Source organism: Moschus berezovskii, chromosome 1 (assembly GCF_049115385.1).
Source record: "Moschus berezovskii isolate FMDL1 chromosome 1, NW_MosBer_1.0, whole genome shotgun sequence".
Lineage (NCBI taxonomy): Eukaryota > Metazoa > Chordata > Mammalia > Artiodactyla > Moschidae > Moschus > Moschus berezovskii.
Window position 1 is genome coordinate 79,080,422 of NC_142460.1, and position 25,554 is coordinate 79,105,975.

General features: G+C 48.3%; 1 protein-coding gene across 13 annotated transcripts in view; it reads left to right on the forward strand.

Moving 5' to 3' along the window:
- The first annotated feature begins 805 nt into the window (after positions 1-805).
- The window catches only part of BOC (BOC cell adhesion associated, oncogene regulated), a 75,605-nt gene continuing 50,856 nt past the window's right edge, over positions 806-25,554 (forward strand). For 2 of the 13 annotated variants that reach the window (XM_055423385.2, XM_055423790.2), the window contains exons 1-4: positions 808-1,253; positions 1,753-1,809; positions 3,605-3,767; positions 5,317-5,408. The gene's annotated coding sequence lies outside the window, so the exon portion shown is untranslated. Of the gene's footprint in view, positions 1,254-1,752; positions 1,810-1,860; positions 1,882-3,604; positions 3,768-5,316; positions 5,409-8,625; positions 8,674-8,718; positions 8,807-25,554 lie in introns of those variants that run through there. The other 11 variants (XM_055423705.2, XM_055424153.2, XM_055423462.2 and 8 more) reach the window with 9 other exon arrangements.

Here is a 25,554-nt window from a genome sequence, read left to right on the forward strand (position 1 = left end):
GCTCAGCAAGGTTTTAATAAGCCTACAGGGGGTTCTGATGTAGCTCAAGTTTGAGAACCGATAGTCTTCTCCGAGTGTTATCTGCCCAACACTAAAGGGAGGGCTTAACACACGCACACAAGGAGGTAACTGACTCCTCTGCAGCCGCTACCCTCCCCGGCCTCAACTCTCTCATCCTTTTCCTCAAGCTTCCACCCTGGGATGATGAATGGAGGTCAGGGCAGGGCGCTGTAAACCGAGGAGAACGCGGCAAACTTCTCTCTCCCCCGACCCACCGGGTAGGTCAGGGGAGGTAGCACTGGGGCTTCTGTTTCCTTATAATTTTCTCGACAGCTGCTGCCCCATTTGGGGGTAGAGGGTAGGGGAGCATTTAATAACAAAGTCTACTTTTAATGATTTATGCAACCGTTTGTTTGCAGAATGAAGGAGACATTAAGAAGGGCGGGGATGGGCATCATAAAAAGACCTGGGGAGAAGAGACAGGCGAGAAGAGAGCACAGTGTAGGCGAGCCAGGGTCTGAGGTGACGCTAAAGAGAAAGTGGGGGTTCAGGGGAGCCGTGGGTGTGGGAGAAAGTTAGAAGACTTTGCTTTTGGCAGGGAAAGAACAGGAAGTCGGAGGAAAGCACGGGATTCAGGCGCAACAGAAAGAAAATGGGTATTAGGAGAAAAACTGAGTTTGGGGAGACTTTTTTTCTTCCAGCTTCCTTTCCAAGACTTTCTTGGCTCCACTTTGCTCCTCCCCTGCTCCCCGCCTCCTCTGCTCCCCCTCCCCCGCGCGCGGTAATGGGAGGCTCCCAGGCAGGAGAAGCAAAAGAAGGAATTGTTTGCGAGTTCAGTCATCCAAAAAAGCTCCTTCCATATGGAGGGACGGGGTGCGCAGGGCGCGGCGCTCCCTGCCTTGCCCTCCTGCTGCCCCCGCCGCGGCCGCAGCTCCCTGCCGCGGGGACCCTGAGCCCCGGCCCGCCCGTGTCAGCCGCGGCGAGCGCACACTCACACACGCGCGCACACACTCACACTCACGCCCGCCGCGGCCACACGCGCCCGCACGCGCCCCGCCTCTCCGGCCGGCAACTTCTCCGGCCGGGGCTCCTTTGTTGCTCCCGCGGCGGCCGCCCTCCCGTTTGCTGTGTCCCTGGGTGTCACTGTGCGGGCTGCGTGTCCGCGCGGCCCCGGGCTGTGTGGCGCTCTCCGCGCCCGCGGCGCTGGCCCCCGGGCCCCGGCTCGCCCTTCCTAGGAGCCGGCTGCACCAGAGGTGAGTCACGTCGCTGAAGTTTGTTTTCTTTTCATAAAAAGTTGTGTTTGTTGGTTTGGGGAGGGCAGGGGGCGGGGGGGCGGCCGCAGGCCGAGCGGTGCCGAGGAGGCGCCGGCGGCTGGCTGATGGGGACGCGCGGGCTGCGGGAGCGATCCGAGCGCTCCGCCCGCGGGCTCCGCCGGGGGCTGCGGCCCAGGCTGGCTGCGGGGTGCCGGGCTGCCGTCTCCGGGCCCGGGCGCGCTGCGTCTCGTACCCTGCGGGCGCGGTCTGGCCGGTCATTCCCGGAAGCTTCCCTTGTGGAAGAAGGGCCGGGACAGCCTCCCAAACTTCCCCCGAAGGCTGACAGCAGCTCCAGGCTCAGAGCGCAGCAGGGCCGGGAGGAGAAACCCACATGAAGTCTGCAAATACACAAAACTATCGCACGCCCCTCTGGCCTCTTAGTGGGGTCGGAGTTTACCGTCTTGGCGTTTTTAAAAAAAAAAAAATTTTTTTTTTTTAGATATACTGAACGGACTGGGAGCAAAACAGCGCCAGGAAAACATCCCCCGCTGGAAAGGTGGAAGGGGCGAGGCTGAAGTGGGGGTGTCCAGAGGTGTCTGTGGGCTTGGAGCAGCGTGCGGTCAAATGTGTGTGTGTTCGCGCACAACGTCCTCCTGGGGTTGTGCTCTTGCGGGGGGTTTGTTTGTGTAACTGTGAGAGGTGGGGAAATGATCCCTTGGAACAAGTGGGAAGGGGCTGTGGGGAAGGGCAGGAAACCCAAGAAGAATTTTCTGCTGGATTTTTGAAGGCTCTGCTTAACTTTCAGGATGCCAGTGTTAGTTTGCTCTTCCAGATGGTAGGAGAATTGGGGGTTGGGGGGTGGGGAGAGAACTGGAGGAGATTAAGGAGCCCTGGGGATTTGTTTGCTTAGTTTTGTTTTGGGGATGGGGTTACAGTGGCAGGGTTGCTTGGAAGGTTGTGTGCCTCCAGAGATGTGGCAGTAGAGCTAAGAATACCCAAACCACACACCAGCAATCCTAAACAGGCACTTTCTGGGTGTGGTGGGGTATTCTGCCGCTCCCCCATTCCTTCTCAGCAAGCTCAGATGGGTCCGAGTAAGTTTTTGACCCGGAGTTACCTCTTTGAATGAACTGAGTGAAAAGTATGTTTTGGTTTCAGGCCCTTGTGCCACCTCCAGGTGCCCTGTACCCAGCTCACATTCATCACCTAGATCTTTGTTACTCAGTACTTGGCGAACATTGGCCGGGGAATGAATGAAATTTTCAAAATTCTTGAATGCACACACATTTCTGATTTATTCCACAATCGGGCCTGCAGGCAGTCCAGCCCTGTCATGGTTTGTCATCCCTTTGGATATAGCCAATAAATCAGTCTTCATTTTCTCAAGGGCAGCATGAAACGGTTTCCTTGGACTCAGGTGGGGGCTCAGGCTCCCAAACATCTGTGTGACCTGTTTTCTGCACTTTACTTAAAGTGAATCTGAGGCAAGAGTTTGACCATTTTGAGGTGTGTAACAGGTTTCCCAGGAACGTTTCTGAGGTCTTATAATTGGTACTTTTTAATGGTTTCATAATTGAAACCCAGAAGGTTCCCATGGTAACCTTGAAGCACCTTGGGGTCCCTGGGACAGAGGGGAGGGGAGGTGGGGGAAACAGCACTGGAGTTATGGTTTTCCTGCAGCGTGAGTGTTTGAGTGAGTGTATGGAAAATGAAAGAAGTAAGAGTTGCTGCTTTGCTGACATTTCCTGCCCACACTTATTGCTCAGAGCTTGGCTCTTTAAGAAGCTGGAGGCCATCTACACCTATAAAATCTGAGGGTTGAGACACTGTGCTCTTCATCCTCTGTCAGGAGATCTCAGAAGACTAATGTTGCAAGACACATTTTCTCAGGAGAAATCACCCAAGCCACAGCGTTGGCTTTACTGGGGAGAGGAAGTTGATAGAAGCCAGGATAGTTGGTTCCTTGACCACAGTTGGGATGGGAAAGGGGGGAACAGAGAGAACCCTGCTTAGCTGTTGATTGGTTGGTCAACTTGTGTTAAGAGGGTAATTTATATTCTTTTCCCTCCTCCAAATGGGTCCAGAAATTTTCCTTTCTTTGAAATGCTCTTTCAAATGTTTGGGCTTCTAGTTCTCTTCAGCAGCTTACGGTTTCCATACCGTAAGAAGGAGTAAGAGATTTTACTCATGAAATAACTCAGTGGATCCCCAGGGTGTAAGCTGGGGTGGTGAGAAGTGAACCTGGCGGTCATAGTCTCCCATGGGACCCTGGGGATCTGAGTTCAGTTTTTAACAAAGTCCCCAGGATGGTTAAGAAATAAGGGTTTTTCCTTCCGTATCTTTTAAACAAGCGGGAAGAAGCTGAAGAGGACCCAAGTGTACCAGATAATTGCTTCCAGTACTTTCTGGCCTCTGAATAAGAAAGCATTAACCTGGCACCAGAAGATATTGTACATTGGGAGTTTGCTTTCTTTCCTCCAAATTCCAAGCCTCCTTGCTATCTAGGAAAATAAGGTGGGTGGAGGAATGAGAATTGGGGAGGGAGAGAAAAGAAAGTGATTTGTTATAGTTTTTAAAATGTATTTACTTTAGCATATGGAACTTCTTGTCATCTCCATGCTTTGATTCAGCAAGCCATGTAGCAGGCATTTCTAGTATATCAGACCCCACCCAGACTGGGAGCTTGTTTGTCCCTGAACAGGCTTTCTTAGTCAAAGGACGGTTCTCCAAAGTACCCCTCCCCTCAATTTTATTTATTGTACAAGCATCTACTAATAATAAAATGTGTTTTAAAATTACTCATATTCCTGTACTATAACACAACTGTTTCTGTTCATCCATGTGCATACAGACTTTTCACATAGCTGCAATAAAAGTGTAGACTCTGTAGTCAGGCCTGAAGTGTCTCTATACTTTTGACCAAAGGCTCACAGAGAACAGGTATCTCCAGCCTGTATATCCCCTTTGCTATTGCTGGGAACAAGCTACATCCTGAGAGTGCTCCCACATAGAGCCTTTACATGTAATATTTTCATTTATGAGGCTGAATCAAATATTTGGGGCTGGAGGGTGCGATGGAAGATGGTGTTTGTTTTTAATCTAGAAATCCATGTTTACAAAAAGCCTTGCTAAATAGGGCTCTAGCCTCCTTGGAGCCCTCAGGGTTGGAAATGGGTAGAGAAGGGGAGGTGGAATCAGGAAGTGAGGCTTAAAGGATGCATCTCAAGTGGCAGTGCCCTGAGGATTAGGAAACTTGGATGGGAGCCCTGGCTCTGCTGTGGACTCTGTTCACACTGACTCCATCCACCGAACCGATCGATTCCTGTGTCTGTCACTGCTGTCAGCTTCTCCCTAAACTTGCCCGGTCTCTCCTGCCCTTCCCTTTATTGTCCTACCATCCCACCGTCTTTTCCGTTCCTGCTACCACCATGCTGCTTCATGCCCTGGGCAGTTGTGCTGGCACATGGCTGGACTCCCCAGCCTACCTAATGCCCCTGCGTGCCCACCCCTCACCACCTGCCACCACCCATCCTTCATCAGTCCCATAAACAAGTCATCACTCTAAGGTTGCTATCTAAATTTCTTCGCCCTGTCACATGTGGCTGTCTCGTGATGATTACCTTGATAGGACCCTTCTACTCCAGCCTGACCCATCTATTAGATGACCCTTGATTTTGGTGTGTGTGGGGGTCATTCCTTACCTGCTGCCCTACCACCCCCAACCCCTTCCCTGTTAGCCCACCTTACTTTGTATGAGGGCTGCTCATAATGTGTTCTTAACAGCTATTTGGTAAATATTGATGAAAACGGTAATGGTTTTGTAAGATCAATGACTGTTTTCAGTGTAATCCTTGTTCTTCATCTATTGTTTATTCCATTTCTAGCAAAGGCCCAGGTACCTGGAGATGTAAGGAAGCCTATGATTTAGAAAAAACTGCCTTTTCTCTGTGTTCTTATTTGTAAAATGGATTTAAAAAGGAATTAGTCTGGTTTATAGCAGTGCAAAAGCAGATACTTTCAAAGTGTTTGTTTATTTTGTTTGAGACACTTTATTTTTCCTCAGGCCCAGAACACACTTCCTGGAACCCATGACCCATGAAGTCTTGTCAACATTCACACCGTCTGAGGCTATCAGCGATGAAGTAGAAGAAACAGGTGAGGTTTTCTGCCCACAGTCTAATATGTCTGGCTGCTTGGGTCAGTCATATTTTCATAGTTTGTGTTGCCATGTGAGGATAGAATGTTTCTCATCCTTCAGTATTGAAAGGGTCCAGTTTTGAGTGGAATCTGGACAAAACAGGTTGGTTCAGCTCAGATACTCTTGTAGTCAGAGCTTCTTTTCCCTCGGGTGACCATGTGGACTCGCCTTTCCTGAGCCAAGTTCTGTTCAACCTGATGGATGTAAACCATTTACTGTGGATTTGGAGTCTAAGACTACTGTGGAAAAGTCCTGCTTGGGTGTGGGTGAGGAAAGCCCCGTGTACGTGTGTCTACCAATGGTATTAAGCAAATGCCTTCTGGTCTGATGTACCGGGCAGTGTTTATCTCACAAAACTTAGAGGGATTCCATGTCATTCCATCTTCCATCTTTATTCCATCTTCTGAAATGAAGTTAGGAAATAGTTTGTCTTTTCCTAATGGAGAATTAGCCTTATCTTCAAAGAAGGTCTTTGATGTTTGGGACAGAGTTATTGGGCAGTAAGAGTTTTGAAATCACAGGAGAATGATGTGAGCCAGTGATTCACAATCAATTTACCTTGCTTGCCAGAGAAAATGTTGAGAAAAGTCTCTACTACTTCTCCTGGTTAGTAACAGGAAAGTACATAATATGGGTTGAATTTTTTTAAAAAAATCATCTAAAAGGAGCTGAGCAGCAGAAAATACAGCAAAGAAATGCTTATGCTCCTCCAAACTGGGTTTGGACAGCAGTGGACAAGATGAGGGTGATGACTGGTGTGTCGGTTGGAGCCTTCATCCTTTCAACAAGTTTTTTATTGAGTGCCCAGAGCTCACACCTTCCAGAATTCCATGACTGCAGGGAAGGGACATGCAGGGCACAGCAATGCAGACTCCAGTGTGAAAGTTCTTGGGCTGGGTAGTGAAGCAAGGCTTCTGGAGTGGGGAGAGCTAGTATCTCAGGCTGTCCTAGAGGTCGAGGTGGGGCTGGCAGGACTGAAACATCCTTCCTGCAAACATACTTTTCCTCAGAGGATAATAGGCTGAAAAATTCTTAAGACAGGATATGTCAAGTTCGGAGTATTTTTTTTTTTAATTTTAGTAAAGTTAAAAACTGGAATCTCTACATCGAATACAGAATCTCAGAAATGTGAGTCTTCGACAAGGTTCTAAAAGCAGTGACTGAGTAGCTTTCGGGGGGCAAAGGAGAAACACGTGATTGTCTTTTCTTTCTCATCCCATCAGGTTTTAGCTGTGAATGCCAGAAACATGTGCCTGAATTCATCTTTTCACTTTTCAGTTTTGTTTGCCCTTTGTTCTACTGTCTGGGGTAGCTTTGCTTAGTTCCAAAGTCATTCCCAGAGTAGGAATTGAGGAGATGTTTATTTTAGGGACACAAAAATGTTCCTGGGCTCTGCTTTTGCCCAGGACCCTCCTTAACTGCTAAGAGGTGGCTTAGACAGGATGGGCGCTCCAGGTAAGAGGAGGAGGGTGTGTGGAACCAGCTGACCTTGGAGGTTCCCTTGCCCAGGCCAGGCTGAAATTGGACTCTTAAAGGGAGCACTCCCTCACCTTTCCTGGCCTGCCAGTATTTTTCCAGAATAGTCCCAGCCAAGTGGCTTTACTAGCCTGAACTTACCTAACATTACAATCCCAGCAGGTTTATTAGGTATGGGTCACAGTTAATTGGAGAGGAAAATTGGGGGGTTCTGAATTTATTACTTTTCTGTGAAAGCAGAGGTTGCTCTTAATTACTTCACAAAGCATCTCCCCTACTTTTTCAGTCTGATGACTATCATCCCACGGAGGTGTGACGGGAGCGCGTCCATTTTTACACACCTCTGCTCACGTGAGGAGGATTTCATCATGTAGTCAGTCAACACAGTACCTGCTTTTGCAAGTGAGACCACATAAAGTGATGGAAATTCATGACTGTTTACTTCTGTCATTATGAATGGATGTTTTGTAGTGAACAAGTTACATAAAAATCCGCTGTGTTACAGCCAAGAGTTAGAGTCTAATGGCTCTTCCATTGCACAGGCCTGCCAAGCAGTCACCTGCAGCCCTTCCTGGACAGCGTTGGTGGTCTCACCGTCGTGAAGACCACGTCAGCGCCAGGTGAAAGCCCCACAGTCAGGTGCCTTGTGTTCTGTAGGCTTCTGTTCCAGAGGCGCAGGCTGGGTAATCAGGCCCGGCTTTCGCCTGCCTGGACGGTGGCAGCTTGCCAGCACGTTTCACTGGGTGGTCTTCAACAATGAGAGAGAGTAGGGGTGGGGAGCTCAGCTCTTCTACCCAAAGGGGAACAAGAAGGTTGGCAGCCAACTCCCTGTCACTGAAACGCCACAAAGGTCTTGAGTGTGGGTGAAAAGAACGGAACAGGTTGCTGAAGGCAGTATTGTAACGGAGTTCATCTTTGTTCCCCTGATTTTACAAACAAAGTGTTGCGTACATGTGGAGATGCTCCCTTAAGAGGGTAGCATACATAAGCAGCAGGTGCCCTTCCTTCAGGGCAAGAGGGAAGAAACATTCCCCATTCAGGGAATCATCTATGGACCCAAAGGGCAGGCTGAGACCGGCAGATCCCAGAGCCAAAGAGGCAGCCTTGCCTGCCTCCATCCTCCTTCTGATGATGTGGAGAAATAGACCTGCCATTCAGGGTGCTGTGCTTAGTCCTGTCAGCACTGTCCTGCAACCCCCCAGCAGTCCTGTGAAGATGGGCAGCACGATCCTACTCGGCAGATAAGGGCGCTGAAGCCTAAATAACTGTAGGGACCTTTTGCGGTCTCACAGCTCGTAAGTGACAGAGTCAATATTGCACAACCTGGCTGCTGACTTCAAAACTCAGGCTTTGAGAAGAAAAAAAGTATCCAGACAATCACTCTCCCTAAGCAGAGCTCCCTTAGCTTAGGAAAACTGTTTCTTTTGCAGCTAACAAAGTGCAAGGGGCAGGTGGCGGCCTTTGTGAGACTTGCCTTAAGAGTCATGAACTGAAAACTGGGGCCACAACTGGAAGGTCCTGACTGGCTTCGCAGCAGTCAAGGCATGAGGGAAGCCAGGTCCTGAGACCTAGCTGACTCCTCAGGCAGTGCTGAAAGCTGCTGCTATCTTGGGTCTCTTCTTGGAATGTGTCTCCTGGCTTTTTCTCCCTCTGGGACATCATCTGAACTGGCTGTCTGAGTCTCTGCTTCCACTGCAGGTGCCAGCTGAATCCACAGGCTCCTCGGATCTCTGCAAGTCTGATCAAGTAGGTCCTCTGGGCCTCGGTGGGGTGAAGGGGAGAAGGCGTTTTGCCCAGCAGATACTTTTCCTGGTCAGGAGAAGTGGCAGCTTGTGCAGAAAAATACCCTGGGGAAGGAAGTAGCAACTTTGACAGACAGGTAACTGACAGGAGATGGTACCTGCCAGGCACATACTCACAGAGCAGTCAGCAGAAAGAATTTTACAGGCTGTTACCTGCAGAGTGAAACCGACTCTCCCTACTGGCTTCAGAGAGTCGGGAGATTTGCCTGTGATGAGCCTGCAGTTGCCTTTGGTTCCTTGTTTTTCTTTAACAAATGTGGAAAGCCCAAAGCCAGGATGTTGGGGCTTAGTATGTGCGTTGGGGGTGGGTCGGGGGGCACAGGGGCGGGGATGGGACTCAGGACACCTGGGTTTAAGATATAATTATGTGACCAACTAGTATGATAACCAAGAGGAAATCATGGGAACTCTGAGCCTTTATTACCTCATCCTCACAAGCTGCCTTCTCAGGACACTATAGCATGCAGAGAAATGGCACCAAGGAACACTTGATGCAGAAGGTTCTGCTCACCTCAAAAGCCTCTGGCATCTGTGCTCACCCAAGATGAGTTAGGAGATAAGATACTTGAGGGCACTGGCCAGAGTTCAGAGTCTGGGCCAAGGGCTGCATCTGCTTCTGTGACTATGTTTGTTTTGTTTTAATTTTTATTGGAGTATAGTTGATTTAGCATAGTGGACTTCCCTGGTGGCTTAGATGGTAAAGAATCTGCCTGCAATGCAGGAGACCTGAGTTCGATCCCTGGGTCGGAAACATCCTGTGGAGAAGTGAATGGCAACCCACTGCAGTATTCTTGCCTGGAGAATTTCATGGACTGAGTCAGGTGGTCGTGGAAGTCACAAAGCCCCTGGGGTCACAAAGAATCAGACATGACTGAACAACTAACACTTTCAACACAATTTTCATAGTTGATTGACAGTGTTGTGTTAGTTTCAGGTGTATAGCAAAGTGAATTAATTATACATATATCCACTCTTTTAGATTCTTTTCCCATATTGGCCATTACAAAGTATTGAGTAGAGTTCCCTGTGCTACACAGTAGGTTCTTATTAGGTATCTATTTTATATATATGCTTAGTCGCTCAGTTGCATCCAATTCTTTGCTACGCTATGAACTGTAGCCCACCATACTTTTATGTCCATGGGATTCTCCAGGCAAGAATATTGCAGTGGGTAGTCTTTCCCTTCTCCAGGGAATCTTTCTGACCCAGAGATAGCTCCTGGAACTCCTGTATTGCAGGCAGATTCCTTACCATCTGAGCCACCAGGGAAGCCCATTTTATATATGAAAGAAAGTGAAAGTGAAGTCGCTCAGTCGTGTCCGACTCTTTGCGACCCCGTGGACTGTAGCCCACCAGGTTCCTCCATCCATGGGATTCTCCAGGCAAGAATACTGGAGTGGGTTGCCATTTCCTTCTCCAGGGGATCTTCCCGACCCAGGGATCGAACCCAGGTCTCCTGCATTGCAGGCAGACGCTTTAACCTCTGAGCCACCAGGGAAGCCCCATTTTATATACTGTAGTGTACATATGTGGAGAAGGCAATGGCAAGCCACTCCAGTACTCTTGCCTAGAAAATCCCATGGACGGAGGAGCCAGGTAGGCTGCAGTCCGTGGGGTCGCTAAGGGTCGGACACGACTGAGCGACTTCACTTTCACTTTTCACTTTCACACATTGGAGAAGGAAATGGCAACCCACTCCAGTGTTCTTGCCTGGAGAATCCCAGGGATGGGGGAGCCTGGTGGGCTTCCGTCTGTGGGGTCGCACAGAGTCGGACACGACTGAAGTGACTTAGCAGCAGCAGCAGCAGCAGTGTACATATGTCAGTCCTGGTCTCCCGATTTAGCCCTTCCCCCTTATCTGTGTCTGTGACTCTGCTTCTGTTTTGTAAATAAGTTCATTTGTACCCCCCCTTTTTTTTTAAGATTCCACATATAAGGATATTTGTTTTCTAAGAGTGGGGGCCTGAACTGAAGACAGTTAGATCCTATTGCCAGACAAGCTGTTTTTCCCTCTCTTGTGGAAAAAATGGTGAAGGTCTCAGGATCTAGCAGGAGTTGAGAGAAGAAAAGATCTCGTGTCAAGAAGATCCTGAGAGGGGAAGGAACAGAGGAGTCTGAGGAGTATCAGAGGGACCCCACCTGAGAGAACAGAGGTTTGGAGTGAATCTTATTAGAAAAAAGTGCGGAAGAAAGATGATATTTGCAGGAGGCGGCAGGGTTTCTGGGGCTACTTCTAGGTTGGAGATTGAGTGGAATCCTGTTTAAGGATGGGCTTTGGGACCAGACAGGCTCAGATTTGTACATGACTTTGCCAGTTGCTAGGTGTATGACCCTGGGCTAGTCACCTAAACTCTGAAACCCTAGGTTCTTAAAGTTGTTGCAGAAAGGCAGCAAGATACTGCATATAGAGCACACAAAATGCACTGCGAAGATTCACAGAAGGTGGCTGTTAACAAGAAAGGAAAGAGAAACAGATGGGAAGAAGTGTTCGTGCTGGATTGGGCAGCTGGGAGGATGAGAAGGTAGCAGAGGCACCGGAGGAACCCCGCTGGCTCAAGGCTGTGTAGTGATGAGTGAGTGAGAAGATGGGAAAGTGAGGAGCCCACAGGCCCCAGCCCCGGTGTACCCGTCTGTAGCAGTCCGCAGGCCTGGCCACTGACGAGGCAGCTTCCACCCAGCCTCTCCTTTGCCTCTTCCCTGATTCAGCACATTCCATTCTGCTGGTTAGGCCCCAAACTTGAGTCCCCTTTGACTCTGTTCTTTCTCCCATACTCCACTTTAAGTTGGCAAATGATCTTGGCTTTGCTTCTAAGATGTATTTAGAGTCCTGCAACTTCACACCATCCTCGTCTTCCATCAACATTTGCTTACCTGGTCGGTTGGGATATCTTCTTAAGTGTTCTCCCTGCCTCACTCACCCCTGACCTCCCTGCCCATAGTCTATCCTTCATAGAAAAGTCAGTGTCAGCTTGCAAAAGAGGAGCCAGGCGAGGTCACTTCTCTGCTCAACACGCTCCATTGTTGTATTCAGAGACAACTCCACACACAACTCCGCCCTCCACGTACCCTCACCCTAGCCTGTTGCATCTGTGACGTGAGGAGCACTGGATAAATTTGAGAGTAGTTCAGTCCCCCACACGTGGGGGCCTGGTGGGAGTCAGGCTCCGTGCTAGGCACAGAGGAAGCAGACACGGTCTCTGCAGTGACAGAGTTGACAGCCTGCAAGTACAAGGAAGAGCAGGTTTGGATGTCTGCCCATGAGGGAGTATATCTGACTTCATCGTAGTCATTTCTGACTTGGTTCTAGATTTAGAAACTAAGGAAGGGTAAAAATAGGGGCCAGTATCCCCAGAGGTCTCATGCTGATAATAAATGTGCTTGAGAAATTACAGTACCGAGATCCCCAGACCCAACATCTACAGCATCTCAGGGAGCTGGGAATGGTCCAGGGCTTCCCCTCCAGATTTTTTTAGCTTAAAAAGAAATTAATAGCCTTAAAAAAAATAAAAAGCAGTTTAGGTTAATAATAAAAAATTAAGTGAAAATTATAGGGACTTGCCACATACCCTCAACCCCCACCAAGTGCTGCTATTACTAACATCTTACATTGATGTAATGCATTTGTTACAATTGATGAGTCAGTGCTGACACATCATTACTAAAGTCCATAGTTTACATTGAGACTCATTTTTTGTTATACAATGTATGGCTTTGACAAACGCATAATGACACATGTCCACCATTATTACAGTGTCAGACAGAATAATAGTTTTTCCTGCCTAAAAATCCCCTGTGCTCCACCTGTTCAGCCTTCATTCCTTTTCTCTCCTAATCGCTGGTAACCACTGCTCTTTCTACAGTCTTCGTAGCTCATTTCCAGAATGTCATATAGTTGGAATCACAAGTACATATAGTCCAGACTGGCTTCTTTCACTTAGCCATCTCCTTCAGTCATATTTAAGCATGGCCTTCTCTGAGCGTGCTGCGCCCACCCCATCCATCTGGGGTACAAGGTGCTGATGAACGGCGGTCTCACAGCCAGTGCTGAGACCACCTGCCCAGAACCCAGGGTCTGCAGCCTGCCACTCTGTCATTGCCCACGGAACACGCCTGGCCCTGGTGCTACTGGAGTTCAGCCCAGGCTGGTAAACTGTCAGTTGCTGCCTGTGTTTTGGTTCCACATCTGGAAATATCAGCTGAGCAGACCTTCCGTCCCACTCTTAAGTAGAGAGACAGGAGGAGCCTGCATCAGGCTGTTTGCCTTCCTTCTCAGGAGTTTGTTTTATTTGCTCTGGAGCTTCGGAAGAGCGGCGGGGAAGTGACCCTCTGGGGCAAGCAGGGCAGGCCACACCACACCACACCCGGCGGCCCCACAGCTCCCTCAGCCTCTGAAGGGCACTGCCCCAGCCCCAGTGTGTCTGCCGAGTCCTGAGGGGGATCCAGCACCGGGGCTGGTTTGTGGTCATTCAGGAGGAAGAATGATCCGGCACAAACAGAGCAAAAGCATTTTCCCTGCCAAGAGGTGCTTCGTTCTGCAGTCACCCTCAAAGCAAACGAGGATTTCTTGGGAGTGTGGTGGCAGGAACCCCAGTTTTCAGTGTCCTCACCAGTTACTCATAGCAAGTTTCTCTGGGGATGGGGGTAATGATGGATTTTGTAACAGGAGCAGAGAAAGGGGCTCTTCCGACCCTGCTCCACCTCGGGACCACAGAGGAAAGGGCAGTGCATATGAGTGGGGTCACCTGGGCCATCTGGTTGAACCAGGCTGAAAACTACTAACCAGGCAGTGGTAAATGGCGAGGGCTCCAACCCTGGGGAGCAGGGACTGAAACTTAGACCCCAGCTTTCATTGCTCCCCATGTGGAGTAAACACAGCCACGGCCAGCTGGTACCTTCTCACTCCAAAGGACACCAGGCAGGTGCCTCAGAATTCAGTACACAGGAAAAAGAAGACATGGCCTCCTTGGAAAGTCAGCTCTCAGGCTGTAGAAACTCCACACCGTGACCTCAGTTCTTCCCGTCTCCTCCTCTGGCTTGCTCTTTGCTGAGCCCACCCTCCCATCTGCAGCCTGCCATTCAGCGTTCTTTCTACTTGTACCCCGTAGAAGTGGAGACTAATAGCACCCGTCCAGGTTTGTTACCAGGAGGGTGAACACTTGTGTAGTGGAGTGTTTAGTGCTCCTCAATCTCTTCAGAGATGAATTTTTGTTAATTGTTCTTGCTTTTGTTGTTAATTTTGGAATCAGGGTGGTGCGCCCCGCTCCCTCGTGCCTTCCTGGGTCTCCCTCCAGCATCTGGAAGGCTGTAACTGATCATTGACCATCGACACATGGGAGGCCTTGGCCCTTGTCTCAGTTTGCCTGTGGAGGCTGAGGACAGAAAACTGGTAAACATGTGAGGGTGAGGCCTGTGTTTCCTACCGAATCCAGCCTTCACTCCTGAGTCACCACCTCACATGCTGTCCCCCTGGGAGGCACAGCGAGAGTCCTGATGGGGTATCCCAGACCAGCTTCTGTAGGTGCAGCCAGGCAGGGGCCTTGTCTGCTAAACCGAAAGATAAATACATGATCTGACAAAGCATTTGGGGGGAGCGGAGTGCTTTTTTCCCCCTGATTTTTTGGCGAAAAAAAAAAATCTCAAAAACACTGAGTTTATAAATATCTTGTGATATTTAACACACACCCTTTAGTACAAGGAATGGCATTCTGTACTGTGGGGGCCATGCCAGGACCTCCCCATGGCATGGTCCCTGTTAGAGTAGGTTATGCCGGAAGGTGTGGTGTGGGCCTTGCCACGTGAGGCTCCCGTGGGTGCTGCTGGAAGGAAGTCTCCAGGGCGGTCTGAGTCCTCTATAGTACTTTCTCTCCAGAAAAAAGCCTGTGGGAACTAGGGCAGGGTCCCAATTTTACTTACCACTACCTTCCTCTCCTTTCTCGACAAAGTCTCCATGGCCGCAGAATAGGGTGGCTCCCAAACTGCTGAGTTCTACAGCTTTCAAAGTCAGGAGGTAAGAGGACCAGCCTGACCCACCATGATAGGCAGGCAGAACTCATTTTCCCCACACAAGGAGGCTAATCAAAGTGCTGGCACTGACGCCCATGGTCCAGACGGGGAAATGAGAGTGAGGCTTTGTTTCTTTGAAACTCAGTCAAGATGAGGTGTGAGACCCTTCCCTGGGCAGAGGTTCTGACGTGTCTCCCATCCTCTGAAACTCATGATGCCCGCTTCATCCGGCCTTTCAGTCACTGAGGTTTTGCACTGAGCTGTTTCTCCAAAGACCCAGCAGTAAACCTTGCTGAGATCAGTGCTGTTGTGCCTCCAGGCATCTTCCACATGGCCCCAAAGACGTGTTCTTAACCATTTAAGAGTGGCCTTTCAATTGATCAGCCAACAGATTATTGAGCACCATGCCTGGGGCCCTTAAGATGCTTAAAACCCAGACTCTGAATATTTCCCAAGTCCAAGCAAGAGGTCATTGAACCGCATTATCTACCTTCTCTCATTGGAAGATCTCTTGACTCAGAGGGGGTGCTGGATGTCACTGTTATTGCCATCATGATTATTACTACTTTGGCTTTTGAGATAAGCTGCTGGTTTATAATTCTTTCCCAGGAAAGGGGTGGGACTGCCTCTTTGGCCCAACACTGGGGAGCCTTTGAGGACTGAAGAGGGATATACTGCCCTCTATTACTAGAACCTGGATGCTCGTGGAAACCTGCCTGACAGTGCTGTTTGGCTTAATTGAGGTGACATGGGGGACAGTGGGGAAAGGGTGTCCTGGAAGTTGGTGAAGAACTGAGAAGGTTTGAGACAATCTTGTTCTAGTCATCCTACAGAAAAAGCAAGTTTTAGTATTATTTCAAAACTCAATATACAAGAGCAGAAAGAAGAGAATCATGAACGCCGTGTGCCCATCATCCAGATTCAACAATTTTCAAGATAAACAGAAGAGGTTTTTTTTGTTTGTTTTTTAATCTTTGTTTTCATTATTCTGCCCTGTGTGCAGATAGGGCAAAAATGAATGCCACAAGGGTCCCCTTTCCAAAAGCGGTGTGTGATCCAATCTCCCCATGCCCTCCTAATAAGGGCGTGTAAAGGAGAACACCAGTCCAGGGCACTCGGGTTTGAGTCTCAGTTGCTCCATGCTGTTCTGAGATGTTTGTGTGTCTCCTTTACCAGATGCTGAGCTCTTAGAGAAAGCTTGAACTTTATCTTTGGATCCACAGAGCTTAATACTGATGAACACTCAATACATGTTGACTGACAAGCACTCAATACATGTTGCCTTGTGTCAGGCAAGGGGTTGTATGAGTCAGGATGGGTTCCATCTGGACAGTTGTAAGTGATGTGAGTACTTAGTTCACCATTTGGGGAGGAAAGAGGGCAGTTGATGCGGTTTAGAGTTGAGTAAAGTGAGAAGAATTGATGCTTTTGAACTGTGGTGTTGGAGAAGACTCTTGAGAGTCCCTTGGACTGCAAGGAGATCCAGCCAGTCCATTCTAGAGGAGATCAGTCCTGGGTGTTCATTAGAAGGACTGATTCTAAAGCTGAAACTCCAATACTTTGGCCACCTCATGAGAAGAGTTTACTCACTAGAAAAGACTCTGATGCTGGGAGGAATTGGGGGCAGGAAGAGAAGGGGATTATGGAGAATGAGATGGCTGGATGGCATCACTGACTCGATGGACATGAGTTTGAGTGAGCTCCAGGAGTTGGTGATGGACAGGGAGGCCTGGTGTGCTGCGGTTCATGGGGTCGCAAAGGGTTGGACACGACTGAGCGACTGAACTGAACTGCGAGTGAAATGTTAGTCAGTCAGTTGTGTCCGACTCTTTGTGACCCCCATGGACTGTAGCCTTACAGGCTCCTCTGCCTGGATTGTCCAGGCAAGAATACTGGAGTGGGTTGCATTCCCTTCTCCAGGGAATCTTCCCCACCCAGGGATTGAACCTGGGTTTCCTGCATTGCAGGCAGATTCTTTACCATCTGAGCCACCAAGTTGAGTCAGGGGCTGTTATCTAAACCCTGGGGGATCCTCAATGGGTGAAGGGTGAGGTGTGATTATTCTGTACTGCAGGGGCTCCTGGTTTTGCCCAGAAGGAAGAAGTCAGCAGCAAGAGAGAAAGGAGAGAGCTGGATTGGAGCTCTGCCTGGCCCCCAGGTTCAGGCGTCTGCAGGCCAGAGTGTCGGGGGATAGGAGTCTAAGCATGGCGACTCCAGCTCCAGCCCCGTTTTTCTGGGTGGCCACAAGCAGTCTGCAAGCTGCCTGCACCACCAGGGCCCAGAAGCACTGTTTTATTCATTTGGGAGTTGGCAAGAAGCCGGCCTGTCCAAGTGTGAAGACCAGAGTCTGCTTCTGGCCTGTGGAGTGCTGTGCAGCTCAGCTGCTCTGTGGCCCCCCTGGGCAGGGGTTGGGTGGTGTGAAATGGGTATTGGAGCCACTAGAGGGGTGATGCTGCAACCCCCTCAGGCCTGACCCTGGATGTTTACCAACAGGGGCCTCAGGCAGGGTGTTCCAGGACCCACACAGACCCCAGGGAGGTCTCAAGCCCTGACTTTCATCAGCGATTTAGCCCTCCCCTTCCCTGCCTGGTCTTTTTCAGTTTAAACTTCCAGCTCTGTCCTCCCCTCCCATACACGCATGATGTGTATGTGAGTGTTTTAATTTTTATTCTTGGCAGAAGTTAAGACACAAAATGGATTTGGAAGGAGATGAAACCAGTCTGGGTATATGCCGGGCAGCAGCAGCTTCATTCCTGGAGTGGGAGGACCGCAGATGGGGAGGGGTGGGGTGGGACCCACATCTCTAAGGTGGGGGTGGGGAGCCGTCTCCTTCCCTGCAGGGTCCAAACTGGAAATCCATTCCTTGGGGAAGGCTAAGTTGGTAGCTCTTTGGGATGTCAGAAAGCCAGTTCCTGGGTTTTTATTTCTGTGGGAAGAGGAGAAAACTGGGAATCTTAACGTCCAGAAAATATCTGGAGAGATCTGAGAGAAACGGCAAGAAAATGTTTTAGTCATTAAAATATATTAAGATATTCAATTTGTAGAATAAAAAAATTTTTTAGCTAATTTTTTAGCTTTAAAAATGGCAAAAATTTATCTAAAAATAATACAGCAGGGAATATCTTTATACAAAGCTCACAATTCCACAATTTCAACCGTGGCGTCCAGTGCAACCAGGGCATTTCTGGAAGCCCTTCATGTCCCAGTGACTCGCACATCCATGGCAGAGACTCCCAGTGGTTACCAACCCTGGCTGCACATTACAGTTTCCAGGAGAGAGGTCTGAAAATGCTGACGCCTGGGCCCCACCTCCACCAGTTCTTACTGAATTTGCCTGAGGTGCCGCTCAGGCATTGATGTGTTTTAGTGTCCCTGTATGATTGTTCTATGCGGCCAGTGTTGGGAACCTCCAGTCTTATGGTTATTGTGTAAGAACAGAGGAAGATGAGAGAGGTCAGATTAAGAAACGGAAGAATTTTATTGTCTCTCACTGCATGCTGGTGCATATTACTTGGATCCAGACTCAGTGGGCTGCTGCCAACTTTTCGACGGGATTGAGGTGCTCAGACCTCAGGACTGACTCAGATGGGGTAGGGGACAGAGCATCTTCAGAAACTGGCTGCAGAGTGCATTGTGGGACCTGTTGAACCAATCCCTCCTGAAACATGGTGGCTAGAGCATGACTCCAACCCAGACTGATTTTGGGTTTGTTTTTTTCAGCCTTCCTCAATTTCCTTTTTTGGTTTGCCTGCTTGAGTCTATCAGGGACTCCAAGACCAGCAGGCAGAGGAAGCAGATAACCTTGGCTTTGACTCCTTTCCTTGAGCAAGATGCGTAAGGTCTCTAAGCCTCAGTTGCTGCATCTGTAGAATGGGAATGACAATACTACCTCCTTCACAGAGGTAGATCCCCCTGGTGGCTCAGACGGTAAAGAATCTGCCTGCCAATGCAGGAGACAGAGGTTCTATCCCTGGGTCGTGAAGATCCCCTGGAGAAGGAAGTAGCAACCCACTCCAGTGTTCTTGCCTGGAGAATTCCATGGACAGAGGAGCCTGGCAGACTACAGTTCATGGGATCGCCAAGAGTCAGACACGACTGAGTGACTAATACTTCCACTTCACAGAGGTAGAGATTAGACAAGATAATATGTGCACATTGTCGCACACATGGTAACTCAACAAATTGTCATATACTCTTTTATGCTAAGATTGAATATTTCTTCCGATTCTGAATATTTGCTATAATCTCATATTGAGATAGAACCTGGTGTGTTACGTTCACTAAATCAGGATGACTTTTAATTACGTTTACAAATCAGTTAAATTAGGAAATTAGTGATTTAGCGGGAAAAAAGAAAGGCAATCTTTAAATGTTAATATGCCCAGCATCGTAATTTCAGCAAACTAAGTGCTTGATGGATATTTTGTATAACTTACTAAACAAAGTAAATTTCAGGTTTGTGAAGGTTGTTAAAAGAATATTAAATGTGTCTTTGTTTTTTCCAAAATACTTGTCCATCTCGTTTGGAAGCAACAGAATCCTGGAATTAGGGGAGAGGTTCTTTACAAGCCAGAGGAATTGACTTTAGAAATGGATGCAGGAAACTCTATAGTTGTGATCATGGAGCAAAAAGCAACATTTTATAGCCCAAGGAGTTGTTAGGAAATGAGGTCCCAGGCCTAAGGGAGGATAAATTTTCAGTGATGATGTGATAATATTTGGGGACAGTTTTATTTTTAATTTATCTTTTTAATTACAAAAGTGATAACTATGTACGCACTTTGAATGTTTCTGAAGTGTTTAACATAAAAAGTGCAAATCTCCTACTCCTCAGAAACAACTGATACTAACATTTAAGTGTCTCCTGACCTTATCCTGTGACAACCCAAATAGTTGTATACCACATATATCACATGTGATTTTTAAAAATTACAAACATGGGATGCTGTTTTACAAATTGCTTTTGGGATATTCTCCAGGAACCTCTTAGGCCAACATTTCCCAAAGTGTATTTGATGAAATTCTCCTCACTAATGGTACTCTGAGAAAAAAGAGTAATGTGGTCAAGTCAGTCCAGGCCTGCGGTCAAGTCAGTCCAGGCCTGTGGTCAAGTCAGTCCAGGCCTGTGGTTAAGTGAGTTCAGCCTCAAGACCCTCTTGATGATTCACAATGTGTAATAGCATATTAAAGGCTCTGACAAGGCCTGCACTAAAGAAACCTAACTTGATTTTCTTAACAGGGTTTCCCTGAATTCTTTTTGTTAGCCCATTTTAACCAATGATAGGTTTTTAGAAGCACTGTTTTAGGCATTCCTTACCAACCTTCCCTCCACCTACTCCTGCTCGTCCAACTGCAGCCTTATGGGGTAGGCAGGAAGAAAAAAGCTCATCTGCTCATTTAATGAACAACACTTGTGCTCCCACTCGGTGCCAAGCATGTGATAGATGCTGTAGCCTCTGCCTTGGGAGGCTGCAGCACAGCCCTGGTATTAGTCACACAGGATGGTGTGCGCCTGGCCTGTGGCGCGTCAGCAGGGATCCTCCACAGCTGTGGAGCCCGGGAGGCGCGGTTCAGATTATCCCCACCCTTTCCCCCTACCCTTCCACACGTCGCCCATCCCTCTCCCCCCACACTTGCTAGGCTATAAATAGTGGTGCCTGACCCAGCTGGCATGATGCCATGTGTTTGCTTTCTCTGCGTGTGTCAGCCCTGCTCCCAGACCACTGGGCTTCACAAGCTGGGGAGAGCTGACGGGAGTTGGGGTCCCAGGCTTCTAGCAGAAGACAAGGACAGACGGTTGGACTGGAGCATACTTCAGGTTTCCAGATTGGTATTTATTTGAAGTTGTAGGTGGTTTAAAAGAGCTTTATAAGTGAGGAAGATTGAGGGTGGTGACGAAATGAATGTGTATATTTGGGGGTCAGAGAGGTGAAGAAAGTCTGTTTGCATGAGGTCAGATAGGAAAAAAGTAAACTGTCATGATGCTGAAGCGTACTTACCAGCTGGAGAGCTGGAGTTGTTTGTTAGCGCATGTGTGCACGCACGTGTGTGCGCGCGCGTGTGTGCTGCCTGTCCTAGAGGCACTGAGTGTACATGCCCAGAGCAGGGTGCCTGCACAGCCTGGGAGGCAGGGTCTGGCCCCTGAGGTATTTACCTGTTAAACCTCTTTTGTTGAAATACCAGGGGCGAATCTGCAACAGGGATCAGACTAATGGAAATCCTTCCTCAAGTACCCCTAAAGGAAGTTGCTCAGATTGAATAAGTTGCTGTCATTTATTGAAAAGCTGCTTCGTACCAATTGTTACTCTAGATAATTTGCTGATGTGATGTTTTTGCTTCAGCATTCTTGCGTGAGAGATTTTATTGTCCTGTGGCAAGATGCCGCCTCCTGAATGTCGGGGTCAGGGTTTCCTGCTTGCAGGAGAGTCTCGGAAAGACACTGTCAGTTTCACAGTGCAGTTGGGTCAGAGGCCAACTGAAAAGAGGCAGCTTCTGATCCCGTCAGGGCCCTGGCTTAGCCATTTTGCCCCGTGGCTCAGCTTTTCAGTTGAATGCTTCAGATTTCCTGCCGGCATGCACAAGCTTGTTAAGGGGGAGCACGTGTGTCTGTGTGTTAGGGGTTGATGTGTGAGTGTGTGTCCGTGTGTTGGAGTTGGGGCTGGTCTTGCCCAGCACTTGGCTTGAATCAGCCCCAGAAGCACACAGGTCAAGAAGTGGCGGCCTGAGTCTCATCACTCTGGGTCACAGAACCTGAGACCAATTTTGAGTCTTGAGGAAGGTACGGGTGTGGGGTCTTGGTTGCTTAATCATGAGGAAGGGGCATGGAAATCAACTGTACGCCGCCTCGTAGTTGGAATTGGTGGTAATTATGCTGCCTAACAGAGTAAATCCGGAGAAGGCAATGGCAAGCCACTCCAGTACTCTTGCCTAGAAAATCCCATGGATGGAGGAGCCTGGTAGGCTGCAGTCCGTGGGGTCGCTAAGGGTCGGACACGACTGAGCGACTTCACTTTCACTTTTCACTTTCACACATTGGAGAAGGAAATGGCAACCCACTCCAGTGTTCTTGCCTGGAGAATCCCAGCCTGGTGGGCTTCCGTCTAAGGGGTCACACAGAGTTGGACATGACTGAAGTGACTCAGCAGCAGCAGCAGCAGCAACAGAGTAAATCGGTATTTTCAACACCCCTCAAAGTCCTAAGGAAAAGTTCTCTCTTGACAATGTGACTGCACTTTTCTCCCCTCTCTGCCATACCCTTTCACTTTTGTGTCTCCAGCTGTTCATTCACTCAGCAGGTCTTTGCTGAATACCTAGTGTTAGACACTGAAGATGCCCTGTAATCAGATCACCGGCATTCCTAATCCCTGAAGCCTTTGGTCCAGTAGCCAGTAAGCAATTAACATGATGGTGCTTCCACCGATAAATGAAGTGTGACAAGAGCTTCTGGCCCAACTGCTGCTTGACATAGAATGGATGCTGGGGACGTGCCTAGCGAAGGGAAGCCAGTTTCCTTGGGTGCCTGCTTCTCCTCACACTCTCTTCCCCCCTCCTCCCAGGACGAATCTCCCAGGACTATGCTAGGAATGAGCATGGGTGATGGGAAGGGGGATTCTTTTAGGCCTTGTGAAAAGGACTAAGTTGGAGGACTGACCTGCTGTGCTGTGCTGGGCCTGAGTGTCCACATGTGTGTGCGCATGTGCTCAAGTGTATGCCACATTTTTTTATTGTGACTGATGCCTCTGCTAGTAGTTCTGGTTCTTTGCCTGCACTTTATAAAACCCAGTCTGTCTGTGATCTTTTCTTGAGGCGCTGCTGCATTGAGTAAAATAGAAAGATGTTGTCAAAGTGAACGTTGACTATGTTCCAAGTTCTTTAAGGATGGAAAACTGCCTGGTTTTCTCTCCATCCCCTCCACTCTCCAAACAGTGCGTGACACCTAGTGGGTGCTTAGTGTGGTTTTGCTGAACTGACGGGAATTCTGCCCTAAGCCCACCCTGGGGTTTGTACCTCTTGTCAGGAGTGACTCTGGCGTTACCAGCTGTTTTATCTGCTCCACTCAACATGAACACTAAGCCGAGAGCCTTGTCTGTCTTACTCTTCTTTGGAGCCAAATCCTGTTATTTTCTGGATCGCTGGTGGAAAATGCCATTTCTGTGGTTCTCTGTGTGTTGCAGGCTTGCTCTCAGGTGTATTTCCTGGGATAATAGATCCCGTTCTTTCCAGGGCTCCATTGTCTCAGTTGGCACCTTTCGGCGGAATCCGTGTTCTGGCCTTCTTCTCTTCAGCCGGCTTATGATAGCAATGTTTGTGTTCTCACAGGGCTCACTTGTCCAAAGTCCTTTGTCCTAAGAGATAGGACTTAAGTTGTTAAGATCTGCCTTAAGTGCTGTTCGGGTCTGGGACTGGTTTAGGTACTGTTGGTGCAGTCTCCCGGAGCTCTAATTAACTCCTTTTACATTGGATCTCGCATCAGCCATGTCCATCAAAAGCCTTGGAGGTGGATGCTCCTGTTTCCTCTCCAGTCGCTGTTAACCATTTTACTTTATTGTTTACTTGTTTGGCTATAGCCTGGGCCATAGGCTGTAATTAGAAACAGGTAGGTGCAAAAAGAGCAGGTGGGTTGTTACGGCTTTGTGTGCTAACTGATGAGGTTGGAGGTGGGCTCCATTCTGGGGCTGGGAGTGAGGGGAAGGTCACAGAGGGTGTGTTTTCCTTTCTATAAACACTTCTCCATAACTTCTTGTCCCAAATGACCTGCTGTCTGACAGGGATCTTTCCCTTTTCTCTGCGAACAAGTAGAGACACCACAGAGAAATTATCATCATTATCATCATTATCATCATCAAGAAAGTGCAGAGAGAGGGCATAAACGGCGGGATGGCAGGAGAGGTTATTAGCTTAAGTGATATAAATGTTGTCTAGTGTTGGGTGGAGATGGAGAGGCTAGAATTGCCTTGCCACAGACTTGGGAATTCTAGTACCGTCTGAGGATCTCCTATCTCATCAGGCTGTTGTGAGGGTCCGTGAAGCACTGTAGAATGTAAGTGTTACTGCTTTTTTCCAACAAAGAACATTTCTTGAACTTCTGATGCATGCGTTGTAGGGCAGCAACGTCAGGCTGTTGCTTCATTGTGTACAGCTTATGAGGAACAATGAGCAAAGAGAACATAGCACATGTGTCTGGAGTTCAAATGCAACATGTCCTTAAGTCTTAAAGGACATTAATCTCAAAGCCCACCAGGTGGCAATGCCACTGTGTGAAATTAGACCTGCAGTGAGTGGCTTTCAGTAGAAAATACTAAGCAATTTTCCCAAAGGCACCCCTGTCAAGGGTGGAAGTGACGGCACTCCTAGCCAAACCCAAGATTTTCCAGAACCTGATCCTACAGAGTTTCAGTGTTGTCACTTAGTAGAGAAGCTCTGTCTATGACAAATTTCAGATGAGCCCTAATGTCCTTTTGTGGGAAAGCATCAAGGGGGGGTTTTAATAACCTCTCTCCCCATCTTTAAAGGGAACAGTAGCACTCCCTGGGCTGTGAAAGTGATCATGTGTGTGCTCCCTAGCACTGGGCTGGGCACAGAGTACGTGCTCAGCATATTCAGTGGCCTTATCCACATCTCTGCCTGTCATCTCTCCTACCCTCCCCTTGCTTTCTGTTCAGGCCTGAACTTGTCCTCTTTCTCACTTAACAGCTTTCTTTCTCCTTCTCCCATCCCTCTCTGCTTGCCTCCTTCCACATGGCCTCAGGCCATGTTGACGCTCGCTAGATGAAACCCAATCACAGTATCATCCTAGATGAGATTCCTTGCAGTTCAGGGGCTGCAGGAAGCCTGAAGTTTGAGGCTTTAGTTGGGTGTGTATTCTCCTTCTTATCTCTTCTCCCAAAATAAAGAAGGCTCTTGAGTGAAACCTCAAGAGCATGTGCTGGGGCACTCTGCCTTTCACAAGGGTTGCCTACTCATCCAACGGCCATTTGGGTTTAAAAAATAAAGGCCACCCCTTGGTTCCACCACTGATAAATGTGTCTCTGTGCATTCCTTCTATAGGTTCATGGGTCAGATTAACATTTTTTCTTAATCCCAAATTTCTAATGTGAATAAACCCTTTGGTTCAGCGACATTGACTGAGCCCCTAATGTGCCAAGGCTTTTCTAGGTGCTAGGGTTACTGAGATAAATTGGACACATCCTTGCCTTCAGGAAGTTTATATTCTGGGAAAAGAGACATATCACAGACAAATCCACATATCATCATGGAAATGTTGCAGTAAGTGTGCAAACTGCTGTGGAAGCTGGGATGAGAAATAGTCATGGAGGCATTCTACAGTGATGTGGAAGTCAGTTTCGAAGGATAATGAAGGGAGAAGATGTTTCTGGGAGAAGGAAAGTCTGAAAAAGCAGCTTTGCCAGGGTATAGGACTTGTGGGAGAAAGACAAGGGGAAGGTTGACCGCAGCCCAGTTATAAAGAGCCTGCAAGATTGTGTGAAGGAGTTTGAACCTTGTTTAGTCATATTTCAAGTTTGGGAAGCTATCAAAGATGTGAGTCTTATTAGCTCATTTGCTTGTTTGTTTTTAACTGAACTCAAAAGGAGAAAAAAATCAGTCCTAATTCCTTCACATTTTCAAGTCAGCTGCTTTTATTTGTTTCATATTCCCTTCCAGGCCCCTCACCCAAGTGCTTGAATGATTTTAACAAAATGAGATCCGTTTTTTCCTTCATATCTTTTAAACATTTTTCATGTTGCTACTTGATCGAATTATCACTTTTAATGGCTGCACAGTAGTCCATCGGTTATTCCACCTTAACTTATTTAAATCAGTG